Here is a 24,684-nt window from a genome sequence, read left to right as displayed (position 1 = left end):
TGATAGCACTTGATTGCGCAACCACACAGCATAAACAAAGAAATCTCGCCAAGTTGCTTTCACCCAAACAAGCATGACAAAATAAATAAAAATAAAAGCACCCTCCACGACCCTAAAAACTTTTCTCGAAGTAAAGTAATGATTTATTTATTATTTTACAATTGGCAACGGCAAGTAACACTGGCTTTCTTGCAGAGCGAGTGAGCTATTGCAAACCAAGGTACAATGTGGATTTTTTTTTGTGAAACTAACCATTAGTTGCTACACGCTGTAGCTTCTTGCTAGCTAGCCCGCTAGCCTACAACCATAATGTGAGTTGCACCTTCCAAACAAATCTTCCTCCCACCAATTCACTGTTTAAACATCATGCACAACATATACACGGCGAAACTTGTGACTGGGATAAAAGTTCATTTTGCAGTTGATGTCACGCATCGTCATCCTCATTGGATGACTCTATCTATCTATCTGTCTGTCTGTCTGTCTGTCTGTCTGTGAGGTGTGGTTGAAAACAGCATATGGCCTTCTATCAATAGCTTACATGCTTTTTAATTACACAAGGACTTTTGCTATTTGCAGGCTGCCCGGGTCCCTATCACCCGCAAATAGCAGGGGCACATTGTATAGAATATATAATGTGGTGATATTTGTTTTGACTTCATGAGCATACTCGGTATTGGAGTAATACAAAAGTAATCCAGTTACATTACTTTAATTATATGGTACTTGGATTGCGTTACTAACTACATTTTTTAGCAGGTAACTTGTAACTGTAACGGTATACATTTTAAAAGTATTCCTCCCAACCCTGCACGTGCTACATAGCACTATTTACTATAGGTGTCAAAATTAGTGTGTTAATTTTGAGTAAATTTAAAGTTCCTTTAACGCCACAAATTTTTTTTAACGTGAGATTAATGACCTCCCCTTATTTGGAAATCCTGTACTGGGGGAATTCCAGTCGCAACGCAGAAGACACGTCCATGTCAAAAATTAGCAGTAATAAATGTAATAAAAATGCATATATTTATGGAGAATGTATTTGTATTGTCAATTTTTTTTTTACAGAGCCATCGTCTTGCAAATTCAATTATGCTATCTAGTGGCAGAAAAATGACCTCAAATTAATATCACACTCGTGTTTTACAGTACAGTACATCTTTTGAATTTTAACTCAATTTTATGAGTTATTATGAAATTACTCTACCAATGACTAAAAGATGCAGTTACATTTCTGTTAGCTTAACATTGTTTTCACTTTTATGTTAACAAGAGTATGAAAACCTTTTGTTGTACCTTTTATTGCACATTAAGAACAGATATGAAATGTGTAATAAATCGTGAGTTAACTATTGAAGTCATGTGTTTAATCACAATTAAACATTTTAATTGCCTGACACCCCTACTATTTCTTTCCCTTAAATATTTGTATATTGGCACAGCTACAGTCAAAGCCCCATTGTCTCTGTACTGGCGATACGCCTTTACGAACCGATCTTAAGTTTAGCACTACTAAAGCATTGACACTGTTACCAGTATCAGTGCCAATACTTGTACTCAAAAGATGTTCCAATATTACGACACACATGCCACTTCTCCAGTCTGACATATACAATATCAGTGCTTGTACTCTGGAAAAAAAAAAAAGTGGGATAGGTGCATGTTTAGCTCTCGGAAGGCTGCTGCTGAAGAGCCACCTGAAATTGACTCTCAAGACATGAAATCACTGATTAATCGAAAGAAAAGTGTAAAAGTCACACTCAGACATCATGAATCACATATGACATGCCATAGATCCTCATTAAGACAAAGTAATCTATGTTACATGCCAATGTTTGCACAGTATGTGCTTTCAGAGGTCTAAAGATCAGTCGATTGGTTGTAATTATTGCTCATTAAATCTAAACGTAGCAATGTCTGTCAGTTGACACAGCCATCAACCTGGTCAAGGAGACACACACACACAAACTGTCTTCTGTTATGATCATTACTTCTGTCAAGGACCCACGCCTTCACTGCAGCAATCAGCAAAGCGCCATCTTGTTTGCTCTCTTAAGCAGTCTTCATTTTTTTGTAAAAGCCCTGAAACACATTTATCATCACATCTTCACATTTTCAACAAGCTCACTATGCTGGAGAATCTGATCGATATCTCTGACAGCCATTGCCCAAGAGAGGTCAGTGGACACTCGGGCTGAACCCAAAAGCAGATAGATAATGGCAAGCATCCATCTTGAAGTGCAGCTGGCAATCGAAGGGACGTGAAAGCACCAAGGTCCATCATGTGATGTGATGAGTTGTGTGTTATAAGATGTCATTGACAGACAGCAACGTGTTTGCGGTATTTTCTTTTTCCTTCTACTGTTTCATAGAAAGTGTTGGTGCAGGATTGCAAGTGTAATGTTTTTGATGGATGACCACATTATTGCCAACTAGGTTGCAATACCTTCAAGCCACGAAGAAGGTTAACATTGTCGAGATCTCTAGAGGCTTGCATAAGAAGTTGGTGTTGTTTTCAAGTGACCAAAAGAATGCTTCTCATTACAAATGCAGCTTCTTGGTAGGTCCAACATGACATTTTTGATACAGTTTATGAACAAAAAAACAGTTGTACACTATTTTTGGTGAGATTTAAGGTCTCGGACTTAGCAAGCAGTCAAATTGTCATAAAATGTACATATAAATTGAATAATCATATAATCAGTCTAGAGCTGTGCTATGATCAACATAAACGCACAGTACTCAAAATCTCACTTAAATCACAATAACAATTCAAGCACTTCTGAGATATAAAGCCAGGGCTGTCAACTTTTGACCAAACCTTGGAGTGAGACATCCCCAGTCAGGTGGGCCGGGTTATGGTGTCGGTACCAGATGAGATGGGGATGCAAGATTTTAATCGGGGTCCTTCGGTGGCCTGCACACCGGCCAATGATGTCATGCTACGGGATATATGCGGCAATACCGTATTTTGTGACTTTGGGAATCAAACTGGGGTTTAATGATTATTCGGAGGGAAAACATGGACATGTTGTATGAAGAAATATTTGACATAATACAATTACAATATTGCAGCCCTATCACATTTGGTACTGACAGTGGACAAAAAAATGTCTGGGCATAAGCGGAAATGGCATAGGAACTGTCTCACCAACAATGCACTCTGTTCAACAAACACATAAATTATACATAAGTTAGTGGGGTTTGGGGAGGTGGGCACATAAGCGCACTGGCAATAGTTTTGACGGCGATGGCTCCAGCATGCCCGCAACCCTCGTGAGGATAAGCAGTTCAGAAAATGGATCGATGAATAACTGTGTAACACGTTGTTTGCCAATGTGTATTTTTTTTTTACTTGCAATTGACTAATATTTGTTTTGTGTGAATTATTACTTTTGGTATTATATTTTAGTTGTGCATGCTTTAGTGTTTTGTACTGCGCATGAGCGCAACAAAGAGAGAGAGGAGCAAGCCTCGTTCGAGAGGAGCGTTCAATAAAAAGAGACGAGCTTGAAATCTTGTCCTGCCGTGTCTGGTCTATTTAGCAGGGAGGACGCCAGAAAACATTAGAAACTTTAAACTACTTGTAACCTGCCTTTTACCCAGCCGTTGGAAACAACAACAACATCTTAGGGTTACAATTGTATGACTGATAAGTACGGTTGGTTATGAGAGCCCTCTCTCATATCTGCACATTGGCACATCTCAGATGCTGACTGAAAACAAGCAGATGTTATCTTGTCTGAAATGGTTGTTAACCACATGCGTGCTTGCCAAGGAGAATTTGTGGTTCTGCTATGAACAGTACCGCCAACATAATTGGAGGTGCGTTTAAAAATAGAAACAATTAGCACGCTCGTGCATCGCTCAAAGTGGTAAACAGGGGTTGAGCATGCGACAAACTGGGCTCTTAACTGACAATTGCAATGTCCAATTAGCGCGCAAAAACAACAGCACTGTTTTCAACATTGACAAACGTTTTGCATTGATACTTAGAGTGAGAAATTAAAGATAAGCATGGGAGCGTGAGCGATGGCGGAAATGACACTAAAGCCTGGTTCACACGGCAGGAGAATTGGCCCGATTTTAGCCCGAATTTCCCCTCCCGACAACTGTAAGGACACGCCGACACGCAAACGATAATCTTAACAGATAATCCTGCCGAGTGTATTGACACCACACAAGGCTCATCCCGATATCGGCCCCTCGGAAGGACCTCCGACTTGAAAACGGGGATATTCAACATGTTGGATTGTTTTGGCCCGACTTCGCTCTGTGTGCGGTGTGCCCCGAGGACAAACCACCGCGCAGCCGGTTGACGGTGACGTGCAGCCAATGAGAAAGCAAGCCGGCGAGGAAGCTGGTGGGGAATCTAAAATCAAAGCAGTCATGACACAGCAGAAAGTCCGTGCTTGCGCTATTACACTCTTTTTTTTTTTTTATCCACACACACACACACACACACACACACAATACACCAATAAATGTGGTCTCCAGTGGTAAGCAAACCCGCGCCGCCAGCACCAAGGGCAAGCAATGTCTGTATCGCCCCAAGAGCCCATTTACACAACGCCTTTTCTTTTTATGTTGCTTTTTCGGCTGAAAACAAACCAGAAAGTATCGTGACTGGTCCTGCTAGTTTGTAGACTCGGAAGTTACGTTAAATCTCGCGAGGTTTTGCGAGACTTCCCGTCACATTCATGAATGAACTTGGCCAGTGGCGTAACACTATGCTGAGAGGCCCCGGTGCCCCAACATTTTTTGCCCCCCCCCAAAAAATTGCCCCCCCATCCACCGGCCACACACGAGCGCTCCCGCGCACGCACGCGCACACACACCTGCGCCGCCTTTTGACCGCCGGGAGAAGGGACACGCGGCTGGAGGGTCGCTTCTGCGATGGAGCTAGCTGCCGGCAAGCTACAGCTTAACTCCGGTGAGAGCGGGACACTAGATTTTGCTAATGGCCTGGACTCAAAACACGTCTATCACATCTCTTCCAATAGCTTTAACGACATGTTTTTTATTTTATTTTTACTTTGCAAAGCATGATGGCGACGATGGCACGCACACTAGCTACCACCTTGTTTTTCAACTCGCATCACGTCGAGACTCATCGTGACTGACAGATGCCGAAGTCAGGTGATTAAATGATCATTTCCGACATCGTATTTACAAAATAACTCTGGCCGTTTATTCCCCCGTTTTTGTTCTCTCTCTCTCACGGTACGTTCATAACTGTTACTCCCGTGAATTTTTTTTCTCTTCACATGTGGCGTCTCTCACAGTTTGGAAATCGGCCGACAATTTTAAAATCTTTCCGTGTGAACCAGGCTTAACGCTGAATGCGAGACCATTGACAGCCCTGTGTAAAGCTAATGCGACCAGTTTAGTCGCGGTCTTGAGCGCTGTTTGAGTTTAATATAATCCACTTGAATCAAAGCATAAAGTGGGTGTGTTCTGATAACACAGCCAAGGAAACTATTAATTTGTGGAACATGCCAATGACGTGACATCCTCTTCAATTAATTTTAAAAATGACAACATGGAGAAGCGACTGTCTCATTTCTCCTCATGTTTGTTTGGACCACAGAAAGCAAGCCACAGTTAATTGGCCTGTAAGCAGCACAGATACAAATCTAGGAACTTTGTAGCTAATGGTCCCAAGTGTTGTGAGCTAATTTATTGATTGTGTACTACTGGAATGTAAGCAGACAGCGAAGCTTTCTAGCGGTACTCTAGTGAAGCACTGAGTAACAAAAATAAAAATAAAAAAATCCTTAAAAGCAATGTTCAACACCTCAGGGATGTGCAAATTATTCCCCGTTCCTGCACTGAAGCAAAGGTGAATGTTATCCACCAGAGTCAGCCCAAACCTTAATACAAAGCTTGTTAGCAGCTTAAAGCTATACAAAGCTAAGAGAGCTAGAACAATACCAGAGGCTTTCCTGCTATGGTAATGAGCCCCAAAATCTTGGAAAATGACACACAGAGGAGTAGTCGGGTTTCTAGACAATATTGTGCATCAAAGCTTAAGTCTCTAACTCTCAGTCATGGAGGAAAAAAAATCTTAAGCAGCTGACAACTTTTGGATGGATTTGACTATACAATTACATGTAGGAAACCCTGTTTTACACAGAACAGACCACTGCATGGTCACACAGGGCTTCACTGTATGATGAAATCCTATGCTCGTGGGGGGATTCAATCAACTACGAACATTTCAATTTTCCCACCATTAGTTTCTGGAGATTTTAATTAAGCATAAGCCATAAATCTCAATTTGTCCACAATTTCTTTGCTGTCTTTCTTAACATTCTATGGCCTCAGCCTGTGGACTGAAATAACAACTCCCAATCATGTGACATCCGAGCAATCAAATTATAGTTCATTATTGTCAGAATAAACATGCGACGTGGTGATAAAAAACAGGCTAGGCTGGTTGCTTTATATAAAATATGTCTCATGTCTTCATTGTATTATACTTTACAGATGAAAAATATAGAAACAATTTGACCCCTTTGAAAGCATTATGCAACATGCAGTAACAGTAATTTATGTGTACATATTTATGGAACCCATTATTGTTAGATACATTCCATGTTAAGCATATTCACAATGTGACGATCCACAACCACACTGCTCTATTGAGAACATAATTCTCAAATCCAGCATGAGCCGAATCCCAGTAATGTCCGCACAGATGCTACTATGTTCCAAAACATGGCCTATTCAGAGAGAGTCAGATGATTTTTATCATAAAGCCCCCGAGATGAGTTGGTTTGGGTTTACACTCAACATCAGGCAACACATTATTTTCAAATCCAGAATAGAGTGAGAGTTTTCGTGTGTGACAGAAGTTATGCTGTAGCTGTATACACATTTCAAAAAGGGACGCACGGTGAAATTCATATAATTCCATTTTAAAAAAGGAAAGAAAAAAAACAGCAATTAGCGCCAGAAAAGGACAGTTATGTTTAATATATACAGTTGTGCTTGAAAGTTGATCTTGGGGTATGTGAACTTATGAGCACAACTGTAAATGTACAAAAGCTAAATGTCGCTTAATGACACCAAAATGCAAAAATGCTATTCATGTCAACTTCAACCTCTGAAAATATCAAAACAATTGCCAGACCGTTTTTCTCACCATTCTCATCAGTTTACATACCCATAGGCACAACTGTAAGTAAGTATATATGGTAAAGCACACAGCTGGTTATGTTACATTTATGTATTTAATTTTTTATGTTTTATATTTTTTTACGTATGTAGTGAAATTGTTATATACAATGAAACGACCTTTTTGGTCTGTTATTTTAACATTGCATCAAATTTATTATTTGAGCAGAAAATTCATCATTGAGTCTAGTGATGATTCTATTGAATAAAACTGGTGGTGATGGGGGTGTAGTGATTAGTTTTGGCCCACACTACAGTTGCAAAGATTGACATCAGTGGGCAAAAGGAACACCTGTAGCGCTCAAATCGGCTTCTGGGTGAAATGATGTGTCACAGATCATCGAAGGGTGCGAGAAGTTACCCATGTGAGAAATGACAAGTCATTGAAAAAATTCTGGAGTTAAGTTGAACTGGAAGTCCAAATTAAAGAGCAAATATGAACAGTGCACAACCAAAGTGACAAGTCTCGTCTTAGAACCCAAATAAAAAAGCTCATGTATAAAAACACATCCTCTAAAATGCAGCCATTTTAGAGGATTAAAAAAACACACACAAACAAATTACCATTGTCCTATTTAATCTCCATGATCATTTATGGAATACTAAAGCCCAAAAGAAATCCTAACCCCACTGACACTTTCTAAAGTTTTTTCTCCCTGATTATCATCATCTAAAATGGCTTGCAGTTGGTAGCTTCTCGTAAATTGCCTTCACTCTAACAGCAATCTAAAATCATAATAATATTAAATGTATATACTAAAGAAATCCAGTTATTTAATTTAATTTAGTTTATCTGGGTATCTATGTGTATATAACATGCAGTTAACAAAAATAGTCAAGAAAATGAGAAGTAGGGGTACTTTTTCATTCAAGCTTCTGCAAGTAAAAAAATCCGTACTGATTGTTATAAAGATCAAACACCCAAAGGTGAGCTTTATCTTCTTCATCATCACAGCACTAGAAATATGACATGAATAATGCATAATGCTAGGACATGTTATCCTGGTGATGTTTTTCCAATTATCTCGCAAGCTTTATATCACCTGTGCTGAAATGTGTTAAAAAATAGACACACACAAACATAGCACGGTTTAAACTTAGGGCAAATCTGTTTTTCTAAAACTGTTTTCTCTTATCTTGATGTCTGTAACATGTTTTAATAAAGTTAGCCCAACGATAAAGAATTTGCACTCCACAAACTTTTCCCCCCTCTATCTTTTTTTGTCTGCTGTTACTGTATTTATGATTTATGGCAGAATATGTACATGTTAGTATGGGAACCCACACAACAAAACTGCCATTGTTGTAAATAAATGCGTGACGCATGCAGCGACATTGCATGGCAAAATTCCACAAAATTCAGGCTTGCCTATAGGCACATTTTGGGAAATAGACAACATGCAAAAAAAAAAAAAACATATACTGTACACAAGTACAGTATATATACATTTTGTGATGTAAAAAAATGACAACAAGATAAATCATTTCAAAACTTTTTGCACCATTTTTCAATTTGCACTTTAGAACTCAGCTTTTCAGGGAATTTTTAACTGTTAAAAATTGCAAAACATTCTGCCTTCTGCTACAAAACTGTCAGGAATAGCCTACTACAACAGCTAAACTTTGTTTGGGGTTAATCAGAGAAACTTGGTGAGAGAAAAAAAGGTGTCAGGTGACCTAATTTATAAATAAATTATAAAAAATAATAGAGAGAGGGAGAGAGAGAGAGTTATGAAAGGATGCCCACACTGCATGATTTATTTTTACTTTCCCTCTCAAAACGTTTTTAATTTTCCTTTAATTGAGTTAGACAGGTTGGAAGTCACATTAATAGTATAAAAATAAGTCCTCAGTTAATTCATCGCTACTACATTCATGGATAAAGAGTGCAGTCATTTCCATGCAATTCAATGGAACTCTATTCTGGTTTAATCAGTAGACCTTCTCCAACTTTCTATCTACTTGAGTAATGACGCCCACCCTGAGTTCCCCGGTGCCCTGTATAACCCTGACCATTCATATTCTCGACCCTCTCTCTCTCTCAGTGACCAATTAAGAAAACAGTGGCACAAGTGACAAGTGTCCCGCTGGTACCAATGATTGGACCAGTTCTAACTCTGAGGACACGGGTTATTAAGGATGGCCGCTCGCCGTCCCCATGCACGAGAAATCATTTTCTCAGAACACACATTCTCTTGGACTGAGGTAACCAAGACATTTCACTTCATCTGCTGCTGACCTGCTGATGTCAAAGCAAGTCTCCCGTTAACCATTAAATGGTGATTTTGAGATGACCCCTGAGTGGGCTGTGCTGCTCCATGAATGGAATCACACATGATTTATTGTGCGTGTGTGCATGAAACAGAAGTCCATAGCGCACAGTAGAATAATACATCGTAAAACTGATTTATACATTCAGACACACAGCTGTTCCATTACAACAGGTTATTTAAGAGTAATTCTATAAACTATGTTCTCATGCATCAAATGAAAACACCAGAATGTAATGTCTAGAGGTCCAGCAGCGAGGATAGTAAAAAATCTTGCGACATTCCAACTCACTGAGCACCAAAAGGATTAACTACACGGGTGCATTTTGCTTGTGTATGACTTTGTTTGTGTATTCGCTCGTGCCATCACAGATGAGTGAATGGCACCAAAGAGGAAAAGTGGAATGACTACAGAACCAGAACTATCTCTGTCCTTGGATGCTTAGCACAATATAACAAATCATTCACAAATACATACAGGGAAAAATGCTGAAAGATTATTTTTGCAGACATGCATACTAGTAATTTATTGGTGTTTTTCCTGTGTTTACGTTGACTAATTTATACATTTATAAGAAATGGAAGCTACAGCAGAATGCGTAGGAACAGGGCCTGCTACTGTGGAAGGATGTGGTGTCCTTGAGTAGACACTAAAAGGCACCACAAACCCTCAAATGCTCACCGGAAGTCCAGAAGTCCTCCCGAAGTCAAAAGTGTTTACTTGATGTATTCAGTACTTAGAATATATTAAGTTTAATCAACTTATAGTTAATTAAACTTAATATATTCACTTTGTATTAACTTAATTATATTGTGTGTTACCAATTGAAGCGATTTATTTTAGTTGTATTGGTCAACAATTCAATTTGTAATCTTAAATTGGTTCAACAATTTTCTTTTTAGAGTGTAGAGGACACAATGCATGTAAAATCATGTCAGATGTCTTCAGCAATATTCCCTCAATGTCACGGATGGGTACATGAAAAAAATTACAAGTATTACAAATATATTTTTTTTTTAAATTGACCTTTGGTTGGGAAAAGAACAACCAGCCCCAGCAAAATCTGATAGGGGAAACATTTCAAATAGCAGCATATAGCCACAAGTTCATAGGCCATTTTAACCAATAGTCCATCCTCAGACAAATAGTATGAGAAACATCATAAACAAATGATAATACATAGGCTACATCGAGGGAGTAATTGGCTTTTCATCATAAATAAAGCAATAACAAGATGTCTATTTTCTAACATTTCAAAAATACGTGAACATTTTGCAAACCTGAAAAGTTATTTAATGAACATAAGTGAACAAGGTCAAAATTATTTGCCAACGATTTTGATTGTTGACGTTGTCGTCACTGGTGTGCGCTTATGACATTTGCTATTGTCACCCCGACAATCACAGCATACTGTCATTTCATTGTTAACAAACATCATTTTATAATGCTAAACCTTTGCAATGTTGTTGTAGAGTTAACACATTTGTCAGGGGAAGTAAGTTAATCAATTTTAGCTCTGCAAAAAAACGGAAATAAATCTCAAAGTAGACAACAAGTGAAGAATGCCCATGTAAATGCATCACTGCACTTAAGCTTCATCATCTCATAGTGGGGAAGCCATGACCTCCCTTTCAAACACTATATCAGCCCATGCGTGCACCCATAACCAATAGATACTTAGCATATATTCACACACAATTAAGTTGCTCAATTTGCTTGATGATGATGATCAGTGCACCTATGCAAACAAACATTAACAGGCGTGATTTGTCACTGCTGGGTTCGTACAGATCTTCATTGCATTATGAATATGAACATTAAACCACCTTGTTTTCACCTCAAATAAGTATGCTACATTACCAGTGTCTCAATCGCCTTCAAATGCTTGGATTGCACCTTGTCAATAGGCACAAATCCCCTCAGAGCTTTTAATCAAATGAGTGACTATTAGAGCTTAGCTAATGAATGCTCTGGGGTTATACAATCTCTATGAAGTCTCTAATTGAGCCATATGTTAAATGTGATGTATGACTTCATTAGGAACGGATGCATTTGTTGATGTGATGCCTTTCGTGACCTTGACTAACCTACAGCAACATGGCAGAGGAAAAGGTTTAACCCTGTTGCAGGTATTAGAGCAGTCGCATCATATCATATCATATCATATCCAGTGACGTGCAGTGAGCTCTAGGTTTGGGTAGGCAGGCAGTCCGTCGCACATTGATACGCACACACCAATAACAAATGTATGCGTAGGCAGGCGAGTGTACAACGTATCCTAAAAAAGGACACTCAGATACAAGGATGCCATACATTCAAACTGTTTTAACATATGCCTTCTCTGTATGGGTAGAAAATAAAACAAAAATAACACGACTCTATTGAAGTCTTACATTTTTGGCAATCTTTCTTTATTTTTATTTCGAGCGGGGTTCGTACCCATCGCCTCCGGTGTGGCAGCTTAATATTTGCCACTCAGCTAAAGTTCTGGGCCACCGTCACAGCCAGTGTGCCGTCTGCCAGCCACGGTAAACGTTGCAGTATACTCTGCCCCCCATTTGCCGCACAACGAAAAACAGACAATTTCAAACCCGCCCGGACACCCGGAAACAATCTAATAAAGTGATTATCTTCCTGTAAGACATCCGAATTCCTCACGAAATCAAGCTAGCAATAGTAATGCCAAACACCATGTAAATAGAAACAGCGAGTTAATTGAAGCACATCCACAAAGTCCTTTTGTACCATTCTTTGTGAAAAGTACGAATAATTATTTGTCCCTTACTTTGCTAAAGATCCGGTAGCTAAGGCGTTGCTCTCCCATCCTTCAAAAGCGGAGAGGTTTTTCCTCAAAAGAAAAGCGTGAAAATGGTTTTATATTCTCCAGGGTGGCGTCATTTTACCGCCTTGCAGTGCACTAAGTGTGTTTTGAATTCACGAATGCATCGCATTGGAATAATACAGCGACGTAATAAGTCTGCGTAGTAATCTTTTTTTTTAGCAACTGTTTCAAACATACACATCTGTATCAAAGACAAATAAATGCAAAAAATTTAGCTTTTGTTATAGCACACTACAACATTCTATGAGGAACCAGTATACAATGAAAATAAAATACACAATAAAATAAAATACAATAAAAAAAAAAAAGCTTGGGCTTTTCACATAACATGTATTTATCAATTATACAAATAAGTTTAATAGCATTCCTATTTTTCATCAGTCTGAGGCTCTTCGAAAAAGAAAAACTCGTGAAAATGCCATGTTTGGGTTCTGTTTTTCCTTGTGTGTCTCCCTTGGTCTTGTTAAGTGTAATCCTGCCCTTTCTCGTGTCAACCAATCAGTGCCCTCAGCCACTTGTGTCTTGCCCCAGGTGTGTCTTGTTGTGTCGTGAGTGTGTGTGTATTTAGTCTCCTGTCTCCCCTCTGTCTGCGTCGATTCATTGTCGTTTTCCCTCCCGTCATGCTGCCAGTTTTTTGCCTTGTTGTCCTCTTGTTTCACTTGCCATTTGGAGTTCGCTTTTGTTTTGTATAATTCAATTCCTTTTTTTTTTTTTTACATTACCTCTGCCTCCTTGCCCTGCTTCCCTGCGTTTGGGTCCTCCACCAAACTCCACCCTCCTGACAGAAAATAGCAGAAATTTGGTATGCAAGTTCCTTTTGGATGAAACAAAATTTAGTAAATTAGTTATTGAAATTTTTGTTCCAATATTTGATGTCACCAAAACCCTACAAAATATAGCGCTACAGAGTAATACACTGGTAATATGTCACAGAGTGCCAGGTGCCTACAATGCGAAAAAAAACAACAACCAACAAAACATACCACCCTGCATGAAGTAATTATGGTCACGGGCAGGCTTGGGGAGTAACAGAATACATGTATCATCGGCGTTACGTAATCAGAATACAAAAAAAAAAGTAACTGTATTACGTTACAGTACAGGAAAAAAACAATAATCAGATTAAGGGTACATTTATTAAAAATGGGGATTACTTCAAGGGATTACAGTTTCTACAATATGAGAGAGAGAGAGAGCAAATCTTCCTCTCCCCAATTCACTATTTAAACATCACACACAATATATACATGGCTAAACTTGTGACTGGGATAAAAGTTTATTTTGCAGTTGATGTCCCGCATCTTCATCCTCATTGGGATGACTATCTATCTATCTGTCTGTTTGTGAGGTGTGGTTGTTTTCAGGGACAGTTCGAAAACAGCATATGGCCATCAATCAATCAATCACCTACATGCTTTTTAATTACACAAGGAGTTTTGCTATTTGTAGGCTGCCCGGATCCCTTTACCGGCAAATAGCAAAGGCACATTGTATAGAATATATATTGTGGTGATATTTATTTTTATTTTGTCGTCATGAGCATACGCAGTATTGGAGTCATCCAAAAGTAATCCAAAGTAATCAAGTTACATTACTTTAAAATTATGGTACTTGGATTATGTTACTAACTAAATTTTTTAACAGGTAACTTGTAACTGTAACGGAATACATTTTAAAATCTGGTCACGGGCATATATTGTACTTGTCGCCTTGGTAATAAACTAGCCACAAATTGGACGGCAGTCATAATTAACAGAGTCTTAGCCTTCTACAGGGCTAATGTTATGTTTGTAAAGTGTATTAACATTAATCTCACTAATTTGGTGTACGTTCATTTTACATTGTTTCGCAGCTTCAGCATTTTAGGTGGAGATCAAGGTCTGTGTTACAACGATTACATACAGCTTCACGTACCGTCAACGGAATAGCTTCGCTAGTGCCTTAGACTTCCTGTGCATGTGGGCATTGTGCAATTTAAATTCCGTTTGCAGTTTCGCTTTTTTCAATTAGTTTATACGAGGCATCAAATATGAAATTTTGGCTCACAAATTGTGATCCAAACTCGCTTCTTTTTCAAGTCGCGTATGCTTTGCTTATGTTCACACGCAAAGCCTCACTCTCACTATGTTCTGTAATGCAAATGGGATTAACAGGATTAACAATATCATATGGGCAGTAAATATAAACCCCATTATATAAATGAGGTCTGTTGAGTCCCCAGCTCATGTCATTCAGGCTGGAAAACATCTCATGGGAGCGTCAGTGATGTGTCCTTACAGGCAGGCCATTATCATATCTTCCCAGATGTGTTGGCAGGCAGTTTCTCCTGGGCTGATTCGGCTTCCTTTTTTAATAAATCGACTTTACCAGTTCACTTCATTCGACTTTGCAGCAATTTGCTCATTCAGGGCAGAATGTGTCCCCATATTTGGGTGTTAAATGTATTCCAGGGCTATGCGATTATCTTACTGACTTGAAAGTCAAGGTGAAGTCAAGCCGTTTGCCCTTCATTCATGTAACATGAATTAATGTATTAAATTCTACTGTCTGTCTTGTCGTGCAGTTTAAACTCCAAGCTGACAGAAGTCTTACACAGTATATACTTGGAAGGCTACATTTTGAATTGAAAGAACTGAGACAACAAAAATGATGAATCAATGAAACACCTGGACCACAAAACATGACAAGAGCCTCTTCCTGCGTCTGAGGTTTTAGACACACCTCCTCCGCAACTGGGCCTCATTTCAGAGTTCCAAGTTCAGTTTTGCTGAGCATCGCCCTCTCAACCGAATGTCCTCCAAGCAAGACTTCCCCAGCTTTTGTATCGAGAAGCTGTAGCATGCAACTCAAAACATGAACCGCTTCAAAATCATTTTGGTGATTAATTCACATATGGAGGAAATTCACTTATATTCATATGTAACTTATGCACAAAAATAATGTACTCAATCTGTACAGATATCAATTAGACCTGACAAAGGTTCTTTTGAAACTTGCCCTCACAGTCAACATTCAACTTGCAAGATGGCTCATTCAAAAAATAAAGAAAAACTGAAAATAAGATCGTTTCTCCATAGAAATAAGGTGTCTGAACTGTCAATGTTCAAAATGTGTCTCACAGACAACCAACCAAGAGAACATACCGTCAACTAATCTACATACCAGTAAATAACTTTTGCTGTTTGACCTAGTCTTAAACTTGCGTACATGAAAACCTAAATTCTAAATAACACGATGGAAGACAAGAACTTAGGGATAAGAGAGTAAAGGGGCGGCATGGCTCAGTGGTAGAGTGGTCGTCTCCCAACCGTCAGGATGTGGGTTTCATCCTCACCATATGGTGTAGATTTTGATTTGATTTGGTCTTTATCTCAAACAAGTACGATATATATATATATATATATATATATATACATATATATATATATATATATATATATATATATATATATATATATGTATACATACACATATATACAGGCTTGGGGAGTAACGGAATACATGTACCGTCGTTACGTAATCAGATTGCAATTTTTTTTTTAACTGTATTCCATTATAGTTACAGGAAAAAACATGTAATTAGATTACAGGTACATTTATAAAAAATGGGGATTGCAATTTTTACGATGAGAGTGCGAAAGAGGGAGAGAGAGGGACAGAGCGAAAGAGTGAGAGAAAACGCGTGCACGCCCGCGCAAGTGGGACCGTTGCTACATGTCGGGGAGGTGGGAACGAACGAACGAACTGACTAGTCGTGTCCTTCACGCGGGCAGTTTGAAAAGCTTCATGGATGGAAGGAGGAAATAGCTACTGCTATTCACTGCAACTTACTCTAATTGAAAGTTTGAACTGAGAGTCCAGCGGCATGCTACGCGCTGTAGCTTCTTGCTAGCTAGCCCGCTAGCCTACAACCATAATGTGAGTTACACCTTCCAAACAAATCTTCCTCCCACCAATTCACTATTTAAACATCATGCACAACATATACACGACTAAACTTGTGACTGGGATAAAAGTTAATTTTGCAGTTGATGTCACACATCGTCATCCTCATTGGATGACTATCTTTCTATCTATCTATCTATCTATCTATCTATCTATCTATCAAACTGTGAGGTGTGGTTGCTTTCAGTGACAGTTCGAAAACAGCATATGGCCTTCAATTAATCAATCAATCAATAGCCTACATGATTTTTAATTACACAAGGATTTTTGCTATTTGTAGGCTGTCCGGATCCTTTTACCCGCAAATAGCAAAGGCACATTGTATAGAATATATATTGTGGGGATATTTATTTGTATTTTGTCTTCATGACCATACCCAATATTAGAGTAATCCAGTTACATTACTTTAATATTATGGTACTTGGATTATGTTACTAACTAATTTTATTAGCAGGTAACTTGCAACTGTAATAGATTACATTTTAAAAGTAACCCTCCCAACCCTGTGTGTATATATATATATATATATATATATATATATACACACACACACAAAGTATTTGGTTCGAGAAGGGGCGGAAGGAAGCCAAAGATTAAATAAAGCTAGATAAAGCGCAATATAAAAAGCAGTCCAGTCCAAAGTTGCACTCTACACAATTTTTGTAGATAAAGAACCAAGGAAAATGACAAAAATGTGATTTCAAGTCTTACTTGCAAACATCAACCACCAAGCATGACGTACTGAAGCTTTAAAAGCTTTTAGAGCAGGTCTGTCAAACTCATATTCGCTCAGGGGCCACCTGGAGGAAAATATTTTACCAAGTAGGCTGGACGGGTTAAATCGTGGTATATAACTTACAAACAATTGCCGTCAGTTGTACAAATATGTGCAGGCTAGCCCTAAATAGCAGGGCTCAACTGTAAATATACAAAAAATAACACAAATGCAAACGGAACGCAGCAACACATGGCCCATATGATTTCCGGGCATGTTATATCTACCTGTTTTGCATGTATATTGTCCCCAGAATGTGTTGTGTGGCATAGTAAATTAAGTTATAGGACATGAATCCATGTCATATGTGTTACCAGTATGTTTGATTTATGTTGGTCTATGTTTTTATTTTTTTCAACAAACCGTAAATTTAGGTTGTTTGTAATATAATGACATCCAGGTCAATTCTGTGAACAAGTTTGCATTGCTCATCTGATGATTGCTTGTGAAACTACAAATGTGTATGTTTTGATTTTAGCCGTCTGATTAATTGGTCCGACATGTCTCATTTTTTTACTTTACAAGATCATCTCGCCGGACTAAACCCTTTGGCGGGCCTGATCCAGCCTGTGAGCTGTACGTTTGACACCCCTGTTTTAGAGGCTTGTTATTTTCAAGTCGCTGTTTTGCAGTCATGACAACAGTTGTACAGATTATCTGCTACCAATAATAATAATAATAACAATCCATTGTTTTGATAGTTCTTTTCGAGGCCTTAAAAGACACTGTAAATCAATAAAACAACTCTAAAAACACAAATTGCTCGAAAATCAACATCTGGCATAACTTTATACACACACACGCACACACCCAGTCATAATTTAAAGTACAGTATCGAGAGCAAACTATCCAGTCAAAATTCTTGGCTGAACTCCACATTACATCAAAAGTAGTTTTATATGAAATAGGTGGGAATTAGTATGGATTCATTCTCTCTTTGCAGCTCTAACTGCTCCCACCGCTGTCATTAAGGGGCTTTCTGGAACAAAACACAGACGAATATATTGGAGTTTTGAGAGGGGACATGCTGTTAATGGGCCTGGCTCTGTATCTCTGCTATAGTTTGCTCCTAAAGGAAGTATAAGGAGACCTAACGAGTTGATGGTGTTCAAGTCTGGGCTGCGCCAGTCCATTTATCCTGCACTAAACTCATTCAAAAAAGTGTCATGCTCACAAGCGTGAAAGGATGCAGTCAAGAAGGAAATATTATTCTCGTATTTAAGTTAACGAGTCATGCCTCATAAGTCATTGTGCGCATGTTTTCCATGTTTAATCTAAGAAGAAACCGACATGACTCAACATAATTGTGACTCATTCCTGTAGCTCTAACAAAGATGTTCTGAAATGGAGAAAGACAAATGTCAATGGAGTAACAATCCAATTAGTTTTGAGCTGATGAGTTGGCTCAGTTGAGTAATCTCCATCAACATTAGGGTACTGGAGGCCACAATGAAGTGTATTTTAAAAGTAGGGTCAGGATCAAATGATTTCCAGAAATAATCTTATTTTTGTTAGTATTACATTACTTGAAACACATAAATTCATGCACCACAAAAAAAACATAAAAAAAAAAAACACAAAACATGAATAATGGTAATAATTTGTAGTAAGCAAAGCCTTATGTCAATAGTTAGTAATTAAATCGTATTCATATAGCACTTTTCACAGACAAAAAGGTCACAAACTGCTTCACAGGTAAAATTAATCACACAGATAAAAACAATCAAATACAAAATTCAAGAAATAAAACAAAGTAAAGGTCAAAAGACGGCCCATAATCAGCAGAAATCACAACGCTTAGCAAAACAAATATGTTTTAAGTTGGCTCTTAAAAGCACCATCAGAATCGAGCAAACTTATTAGACAGCGGGAGGTCATTCCAGCGCTTCGGAGCAACAGCCTTGAATGAACGATCACCGCAGGTCTTAAATTGAGTACGTGGGACCATAAGCAGTTTTCGATTCAATGATCTCAGCCTCCGAGAGGGCACAACAAGTCTCTGATAAAAAAAAGGGAGATTGACCATGCAACGCTCTAAAAGTCAGTACAAGAATGTTAAAATTTATTCGAAAAGAATGGGCGTAATATGAGCCCATCTATTGCCACCAGTCAGTAATCTCGCTGCAGAATTTTGGACCTGTTGCAAACGTTTGAGAAAAGAAAATCAAACATTACAGTAATCTAAGCGAGATAGAATAGAATATATCAACTGGCTTTTATACAGCTTGGATCAAGTGTCAAATTATTTTTCCTGCACTCAAGTGGCACCATTCAGATATGCATAATAACAGCATAAAGACAAAATATGGATGGAACAGGCCTCTTCCAAATGAAGCCAAATATCTGATGTGTATCGGATATATTGTGTGCAGAAATGCTCATGATTGCATATATCCCGTCAATGACATGTCATTGAAACATGCGTACCATAGAAAAATTATCATAATTAAAGAGATTACAGTGAGACAAAGGTCGTAATGCAATTCATATATACACAAACTATGCACTGGGCCTTGTTGGTCTTATATTTGTTTCCAATTATTGTGTAATGTGCATGTGTAATAAAAACATCATACAGCTGCTTTACATTTCTTCATTAGTTTGACTTGATTTCTGAGGGTTGACATGATCTGTGTTTTGTGGCTTTTGCTTCAACATAACCTTGGTTCACATCATTTTAGTTTCCAATGTTGTGATTTAGGTTTTGGCTAGTTTTCCATAGTCTTCCTTGTCGGCTTGTTATATCTGTCTCCACCTACTGTCAGGCATGCTACCCTTGTGTCAACCAATCAGCTCTCTCCAGCCATTTGTGTTGGGTCCAGGTGTGCATTTTGGCCAATTCAGTCTGCATTAAGTTCCCTGATTTTCTTCCATTCAGCCACTGACCAATGTCGGTCATGGTGGGGAGTCTGTCCATGATGTTTTCTTTTTCACTCTGTACTTTGCTTTATAGTGTTTTGATCCCTGCTACCTCATACCTTTGTTTGCTGTTTATTTATTTTAATTTTAATTTTTGCAGTAAGTAGGCTACTTTTTGGAGATTCCCCTGAACTCCTGAAAGTTGTATCTGCTTCTATTTGCTTGGGGCAACCTTATGTCGGCACACTACTTCTTAGAAGAACCCACAAACGTGACATGATTTCTATGTGTGTGTGTTTTCTGTTTGTTTTGCATCTCTTTGCAATAGAGGTCTGTAGCTATTTGCTGCACGGTTGTTTGTACTAAGTGTTGCACATAAAACGTTCATATATATTGTTTTTAAGTTATTGCACAGTTCAGTGGACATTCAGGGTATAGCTGGGATGACTAATGAGAGATACGCAAAGCCATTAAAAATCATGAAGAGAAGCAAAATTGCAAATGAAAATACACTTATGATGGCATGAGGCAGCAAAAAAAACAAATATGACTTAACAAAAAGCACTACCTGTGTTTTTTTGGGCAACTATAATGAGCGCAAAACATGAAGCACTGCAAAAGAAAATGGGAGGAATGGTGAAAACTTCTGAATTGAGGTATATTGGCGTAGGCATCCGCACCCCAACTCACGTGCGTGCAACTGCTGTGCGAAGGTGACGCCGTCGGCATTCAAATTCAAATAGCCTACCACCCTTCAACACACCCTTTGCAAATGTACAGGCTCTATAGTTGGTCATGTAACGCATAAAGCGTAAATGGTCTGTGCGTAAAAACGCGCACCGTCACCAAAGGCGCGCAACATGGTTAGCCATTATGACTGAATCAATATGAATAACTCACCTAGGTTGCGAACGCAGGTCCTTATTTCGATGTTGAAGGCTTGGGTGGAAAAGCGGAGAAAGCCAGGAGAACTATGAGACGGCAGCGAAACGTCACCGACTCCGCTTCGGTTTTCTTCCTTATGTCGTCCCTCTTTCACTCGCCGCTTCTCCTCTGGGACAAATTCAACGGTAGTTGTACATATCCAGTCATATTGTCGCCAACACGTGCAAAGCACATGTTTACTTAAATAATAATTGAAGAAGAAAAAAACACGTGGAGTTAGTGGAAATTCTTCCTCATCCGCGATCGAAAGCACAACAAGTTCAAACGCTGATAAAGTTTGGAGTAGTGGATAAATAATCCAGAGAAGGAAATCGTTCCTCACTTTGCTTTCCTGACCAATTCGGCTCCTTGATGAAGCGTTACAGTGCACCTGCTCGTAGTGCGGACCACTTAGTCACAAACTGCCCACTCCCGCATTCTTGCTCAATTTACCTGTTTTGTCAGCGTATCACTCTCCCATCTCCGACGTGTATTTGTTGCCAAGTCTTCATCAAGCGTCAATTCCTGTGATGTTGCTCCAAAAATGCGCCTCTTTACGCCACAGCGCTTCTTCCCTCTGTTTCTCTCGCCCTCTCTCTCCTATTCCTCTCTGAAATAATAGCCCATCCTGCTGGTGTGAAGCCACGCCCACTCCCACCGCCGATTGGTTAGAAATTGCATACAAGGGAGGAGAGGATGTGGATGGGAAAGAAGTAAGAGCAGCAGTAAGGAAAGGAGAATAGACAGGGAAGGATGGAAAGACAAGTAGATGAGAGGGGGAGGAAGATGAGAAAGTGGAGTGAAAGATGAAGACCAGTGTGCCAGAAAAAGAAGGATAAAGGAGCCTGAGACACAGTTGGGATGTGCGTGGAGTGAGGCCAGGCCGTGCACTGAGCTTGATGTGTTTGAGCCCAAAGGGACAGGCTGGCTAATGAAAGAGAAAACACTTCCTCTTTTTTTTCTTTTTTTTTCTAGCCTCTCGCGGCGATTTAGTCAAATATGTCTAATGCAGATGTACTCCGACTCAAGGCAAAAGTGAATTCTTACTGACAATGTCCTCTATGACAGAGCAGAGGCATCACTTCTTTTTCCCGTGCCTCTTCTCTTTATGAAATCAGGTTTCTGTCAGCTAAGCGGCCTCCTCTGTGAGTCTGTGATGAATAAGTAAGTAGCTGCAGAGAGGCTGGAGATTGGAGTGTGTGTAGAATATGCTGCTTCGGGCCGTCGGGAGGGAAATAAGTAACAGCCTGAGTAAGAGAGCAAATGAGTTGTCGGTATATTGTTGAATATCTTCGTGGTGCAACCGCACATGGTAGCAGGAGAAGGCAGACAAAAATCACATGGCAGCTCCTCGGAGAGCCTTTGATTGATGGCGATGCTTCAGGGAGTATTTCAATATGAACTTGGTTAAGTCTCAGCCACATGAGGCATTCATCACGAGCTGCCAAGCAGGGGCGAGATGCTCACCAACAGCGAAATAGTATTTAATGTCAAAAGGACACCGGGGGAACCTGCTCACAATCACAGGCTTGCTGCCTTCTTTGTCGCCAATTTTGGCTCTCAACCACAACTGTGCAAAATTCCCATGCATCAGCAACGTGGCTGCAGTGTTACATAGACAGTATCGGAGGGTTCTCCAGCATAAATGGATGTTTTGTAAGTGAAATTCGTTTCGATGTTCTCTGAAGTGCACAGCAACTAAGAATGCCGGGCCAACACCTCCTCCGTTCATTCAATGGTTATCTGGGTTGACCTATTTAACTCATTCACTGCCATTGACGGCTATAGACGTCCAAAAGTCATTTGAACTATTTATTATTGTACATTTAGAACAGATATAAAATTTGTGATTAATTAGAGTTAACTATTGAAGTCATGAGATTAATTACAATAAAAAATTGTAATCGCCTTTTTTTCTTTTCTTAAAAAGATCATTAAAAAAAATTGTTAACAAAAGTGGGGAAAAAATTAAAAAACAGTTCAAATGAATTTTTGACGTTTTAGACATCAACGGCAGTGAATGAGTTAATTCACAGAGCTAATTCTCATGATTACCTTTTCCCCTTCATGACAATAGAGAAATATCATTTTGAACCCCGGAAATACAGCTGGATAGGAAGAATCCAAGTATACATGTATGTTAAAATATTGACTTTTTACGGCGCCCTTTTGTGACACTCAAATACAACGCTGGCATTAGCTAGCTTTAACGTTAGCACGGATGGTGGTTATTTGTGTCACAATTTACAATTTGGATTCTCAAAGCATTAAGTTAGGAAGCTTAGGCCCCAAATAATAAAGCCTGCTGACTTACTTTATGCTCCAGTGACGTCTCTGCTTTTGGGGCCAGTGGGGCCGGGCCCCGCCAAATGGCGCTGTTGAGCACTATGCAGGCTCATAATTGGTTTTCTTTATAGCTAATAATTTATGCAATTTAATTTGATCAAGAAGAAGAATATTCAAATAAATACCAATTATGTTTGTAAGGTAAGTTTGTTATAATACAAAACCAAGTTCAATGGTCTAAGTTTCTAAACAGGACTGACAGGGCCGGCCCATGAGCGCCTGTTTAGGTGGATGAGCCACTCAAATCATCTCAATAGAAAGCCATGGGGCCACATTAACTGGGCCCCTCATCCAATTAAAATACAGGACTGATGTCACGTGACGTCAAGACCCAATCAACACATGCTCAGTTTTGGCGGACGGTAGCCATACAGCAGTAAACTCGATAGGTTTTCATCGGGAGCAAACCAACAGTTTGAATGAAGTACATTCGTTGATGACGTCATCGATCAAGAGAGACGTCAAGAAACGGAGGGGGAAAAACACTGCCGCAGTTATGAAGGAAGCTTGTGGCTCAAGTGGAGGTGAGATTTTGTAAGAGTGGCCACAGCTTTCAGTAATTTCAGCAAAACATTTCCATGTGCTAAATCGGGCCAATTGGAAATAAAGTTAAGCTAGAAACTGAATGAACAGCACTGGCGAGTAGCATTTTTATTTTGAACTAGGAACGATTATTTTTTGATACAAAACAAGAAAATATTTAACATTTAAAAATATTGAAACAAAAAAAATTATTTGAAACACTATAATTATGTAAGTTCCTTTTGGAGCAAACAAGATTCATTAAAATGTAATTATTATTATTATTTTTAATAAAGGTGCAAAATCAAGGACGCATCTGTCGAGGAAGGACGCATCCTGCACTCGCTCGTGACTTCTAACTATTTTGTTGACATTAGGATACTCAAGATGAACTGAGCGAGGAGTGTGCGGACTTAAGTCTGGGATTGATAACGATATGAATCAATGACTATCATAATCAATGTATATGACTGATGCATATAGTAAGAATCGATGGGGACGGGTTACTAATAAGCCATGGCTTCTACCCGTCAGCCCTTCTTTCGGATGTCAATGTTGCAAATTATATTATGTGATCGGCGTAACCTGTAATAATGTGTCCGAAAGGAAAAAATTAATAAAACTAAACAAATATATACATTTTGACAACTTAAAAGGAGTTAATAATCTTTATTTTTGTTTATGATTCGGCTAATTGTGTAATTGTGTAGTGTATTGAAATTATAATTGGATTTCGATTAATTGCACAGCCCTATTTGTACGGGCTATGAATAAATGGTGGGCTACTTCATTTATATAGTGCTTTTCCACCGGATTGTGATCTTGAATTGAATTAGAATGTATTGTATAAGCTTTGCTGCTTGTGGATGTAAAGTGCCCACTTATGTGCCCCACTCAACTTTGCATGCCAGAGACGCCGCTATTATGTTCCAATTTACAGTGAAATATATCATACGCTGTCTTCTTACATGCTATAGCTTCCCTTTATACAGTACAATTCCCCATTTAGGTTGTCACTTAT

At 38.9% G+C, this 24,684-nt stretch overlaps 1 protein-coding gene across 3 annotated transcripts in view; it reads right to left on the bottom strand.

Annotated features, from left to right (window-relative positions):
• Nucleotides 1-21,391, bottom strand: part of brinp2 (bone morphogenetic protein/retinoic acid inducible neural-specific 2) — a 163,550-nt gene extending 142,159 nt beyond the window's left edge. The window contains exons 1-2 of one of the 3 annotated variants that reach the window (XM_086094692.1): nt 20,772-21,391; nt 13,015-13,070 (exon numbers count right to left, since the gene is read on the bottom strand). The gene's annotated coding sequence lies outside the window, so the exon portion shown is untranslated. The remainder of the gene's footprint in view (nt 1-13,014; nt 13,071-20,771) is intronic. The other 2 variants (XM_086094700.1, XM_086094683.1) reach the window with 2 other exon arrangements.
• Between the last annotated feature and the right edge of the window lie 3,293 nt (nt 21,392-24,684).

Source organism: Leptonotus elevatus, chromosome 1, assembly GCF_054856555.1.
Source record: "Leptonotus elevatus isolate MCC_2025b chromosome 1, RoL_Lele_1.0, whole genome shotgun sequence".
Taxonomy (NCBI): Eukaryota; Metazoa; Chordata; class Actinopteri; order Syngnathiformes; family Syngnathidae; genus Leptonotus; species Leptonotus elevatus.
This window is presented reverse-complemented; position numbering and strand designations above follow the sequence as displayed.